Source organism: Myotis brandtii, unplaced genomic scaffold (genome assembly GCF_000412655.1).
Source record: "Myotis brandtii unplaced genomic scaffold, ASM41265v1 scaffold110, whole genome shotgun sequence".
Classification (NCBI taxonomy): domain Eukaryota; kingdom Metazoa; phylum Chordata; class Mammalia; order Chiroptera; family Vespertilionidae; genus Myotis; species Myotis brandtii.
In genome coordinates this window covers 1,329,417-1,333,393 of record NW_005353753.1, presented here as the reverse complement: position 1 = coordinate 1,333,393, position 3,977 = coordinate 1,329,417, and the positions used below count along the sequence as shown (strand labels likewise).

The 3,977-nt window shown below is 44.4% G+C and overlaps 1 pseudogene; it reads left to right on the top strand.

Moving 5' to 3' along the window:
• Positions 1–379: 379 nt before the first annotated feature.
• LOC102245457 lies at positions 380–1,306 on the top strand (annotated as a pseudogene).
• Positions 1,307–3,977: the final 2,671 nt, after the last annotated feature.

Below are 3,977 nucleotides of genomic sequence, written 5' to 3'. Positions count from 1 at the left end.
CCTTGGGTGAGGATTAAAAAAATAAGTAGGGAAATAAATATATGACATAAAGATAAATTTTTTAAAGAAGGCCACAAAGAAATTCACTTTTAGCTGATAGATTGTGTCCTAGGTTAATAGTTAGAAGCCCAATAAAGCATAAAACCTTACATAAATGCATTGAAAACCCATAAAGAGCAAGCACCCAAACATCTTAATTTGATTGTAGCTGGCAACACGTACTACACACCTACCACTTGGACCCTATTTCAATTTTATTCATTTATTATTCAACAAATGTTAAATGCCTTCAATCTGACTGCAGTGAACAAGACAAACATAATTCCTGCCATCATAAAGCCTATGGTTTTAAGAGTTACTTTGGTGGCAGCTGCCCGTGCACCAGAGCCTGCTGCTTCTCACCTCAGCGCCCGCTGCCTGTGCTGCAGCCGGCGAGCAGCCCAGATGCAGGCCATCAAGTGTGTGGTGGTGGGCCCGGCTGGCATAGCTCAGTGGTTGAGTGTTAACCTATGAACCAGGACATCACAGTTCAATTCCCGGTGAGGGCACATGCCTGGGTTGCGGGCTCGATCCCCAGTGTGGGGCATGCAGGAGACAGTCAATCAATGATGTTTCTATCTCTCTCCCCTCTCCCTTCCTCTCTAAAATCAACAAGAAATATATTTAAAATAAATAAATATAATTTAAAAATGGGGGGAAAAAGTGTGTGGTGGTGGGAGACAGCTGTAGGTAAAACTTGCCTACTGATCAATTATACAACCAATGCATTTCCTGGATATATTCTTGGAGAATATATTCCCACTGCCTTTGACAACTATTCTGCCAATGTTATGGTAAATAGAAAATCGGTGTATTTGGGCTTATGGGATATTGCTGGACAAGAAGATTATGACAGAGTATGTCCCCTATATTACCCGCAGACAGATGTATTTTTAATTTGCTTTTCTCTTGTGAGTCCTGTGTCATTTGAAACCATTCCTACAAAGTGGTATCCTGAAGTGTGACACCATTGTGCCAACACTCCCATCATCCTGGTGGGGACTAAGCTTGATCTTAGGGATGCAAAAGACACAATTGAGAAACTGAAGGAGAAGAAGTTGACACTATCACCTACTTGCAGGGCTTAGCCATGGCTAAGGAGATGGGTGCTGTAAAGTACCTGGAGTGCTCGGCTCTCACACCGAGAGGCCTCAAGACAGTGTTCGATGAGGCTATTCGAGCTGTTCTCTGCCCACCTCCCGTCAGGAAGAGGAAGAGAAAATGCCTGCTATTGTAAATGTCTGGGCCCCTCTCCTCTGCTGCCCTGTCCCCTTGTGCGCTTTGCTCAAAAAAAGATAGAGCCTTTGCACTCAAGGCTGTGTTATTACGGATTAGGTTTTCCATAAAGCCATTTTGAGCCAATCAAGTAACTTTTAGGTTTTATTTGTTTAAAGTGTAAGAGGTCGCCCTAACTGGTTTGGCTCAGTGGATAGAACATCAGTCTGTGGACTGAAGGGTCCCAGGTTCGATTCCGGTCAAGGGCATGTACCTTGGTTGCAGGCACATCCCCAGTAGGGGGTATGTAGGAGTCTGCTTATTGATTTTTCTCTCTCTTCAATGTTTCTAACTCTCTATTCCTCTCCCTTCCTCTCTGAAAAAAATCAATAAAATATATTTAAAAAAATAAATAAAGTGTAAGAGGTCAGACTTACACATTCTATTAAAATCTAGTCATAAACTGAAAAAAGAAAGAATCAGATTTAGTTTGGTTACAGTGATTTGAACAGTGCTCTCCAAAAATGCACGTCCACCTATAACCCCAGGAAGTGACCTTATTTGGAAATAGGATTTTTGTAGACGTAACTAAGGATCTTGAGATTAAGTGAACTTGGACTTAAAGTACAGTCTTAAATCTAATGACTGGTGTCGTTAGAGGAGCAGATAGAGAGACACAGAGAGAAGGCAGTGATGGGAAGATGGAGACAAAGATCAGAATGATGCATCCACACCCCAGGGAATGCCAGCCACCACCAGAAGCTAAGAGAGAGGCCTGCGATGGTTCTCCCTCAGAGCCTCAGAAGGAGCCCACCCTGCTGACACTTTGACTTCAGACCTCAGGCCTCCACCACTGGGAGAGAATACATTGCTGTTGTCTTAAGCTATCTAGTTTATGATTAATTTGTCATAGTAACTCTAGGAAACTCACAAAGCGGTGCACAGAGTTCATACAAAAATCAGCACCCAGCCTGCAGGCTCCCTCATCACAGAGCAGCACCCAGCATGTGAGTGGCCTGAGGAAACAAAAGTGTGGATGTGGCGCTCGCTGTCTTTAACAAAACCCTCAATAAAGGGACCAGAGAGTGCGTGTGGGTTGGCTAACAGGTGCACAAACTGTTAGAGTCGGAAAGGACTTAGATATTGTCTACAGTCATCCTATTCATTTCACAGCCGAAGAAACTGATGTGCTCTGTCTCTTGGCTTCCTTTCTCCTTTGCCTCAGTGAGATGCAGATGGTCTGTCCCAGCTCAGGCAGGAAGCCTCTGTCTGGCTGTCACCCTGAATCGTTCAGCTGGATTCTGGGGGCGGGTGGGGGGTTTCTTCCCAGAAAGATGGCAACTCTAAAATCCACTTATTCAGTAATTATTCTAGGGTACCTACTCTGTAAGTCATGATGGGAGAAGCAAGAAATATGAACTCCTGTCCTTTAGAAACACACACTTCCAAATGTGAGATGTCACATTTAAACAATAGGTAAAAAGTCAAACAAGAACTTTTTTTTTTAAAGTTCTTGGGGCCCTTACCGGTTTGGCTCAGTGGATAGAGCGTCGGCCTGCGGACTGAAGGGTCCCAGGTTCGATTCTAGTCAAGGGCACATACCTTGGTTGCAGGTTCTTCCCCTGCCTGGGCCCTGGTCGGGGCACATGCAGGGGGCAACCAATCTATGTGTTTCTCTCACATCGCTGTTTCTCTTTGTCTCTCCCTCTCTCTTCCACTCTCCCTAAATATCAATAGAAAAATATCCTCAAGTGAAGATTAACAAAACAAAACAAAAGTCATCCATTTGTCTGTGGTACACACCAACACATAGAGGAGCTGAGCCAAGAAGAACCTGCTAAGAGGCTGAAATACTGTGCTGGGGAAATTTTTAAAAACGGGGGGGAGTGGGGTGGTTCAGGGGCCACCGAAGTAGAGGTGCCCAGGTAAACACTCCAGGGTTCCATTTGAGACTTTCTACATCTTAGAAATAAGGGCAAACCCAAAATAGTCAAAGCCTTAGACTCTGACTCAGACTCAAATCAGTTTGCTCCCTAATTGCATTAAGGTGACCTGCTCCTCTACTAACTGCCTTCCAGAAGCTAAATAATATTCTCTCTGGAAAAAAGGAGAACGCCATCTAGATCTCTACAATTTTTCTTACACGAGGTCCAGACTTCCCTGCAAGATTGTCAGACACACCTAGGGAGAGGACGAAGAGAAATATACGTAATAGAACCAGAACCAGTTGTGAATCAGTTATTGAGATTGTGAGACTCAACTTTTAAAGAGCTGATCCACCCCCCTCCCCACCAACACCACCACAGATAGTTCATAAAGGATCACAGACAAACTTGGAATGCATGACATTAGAACTGGCTAGGAATCGTGCTGACTCAGAAATGAGCTGTGGTTCTGTGTGAGAGGCCTTTGGTAAAAGGAGGGGACTCAAACCGTTGCCCATATCTTTACCCCTTCGTGGTTGCTCACATAAAGCCAGGACCCAAACTCCTGCAGTGTTGAGCTGGTGCACAGTACCTGAATTTCTAAACAGGAAAGCTGAATTGTGTGAGGACAGAATACAGGGTGGGCTGGGTGAGTGGTCAGGCGAAGAACAGGAGGCCCAAAATATCACCTGAGTGTTTCCTATGAATTGCAGGGAGGATCAGATTCTGACACAGACTGTGGGAAGAAAGAAAATGGAGTCCCCACAAAGACTTACTTAATACCCCTTTATTTTCAAT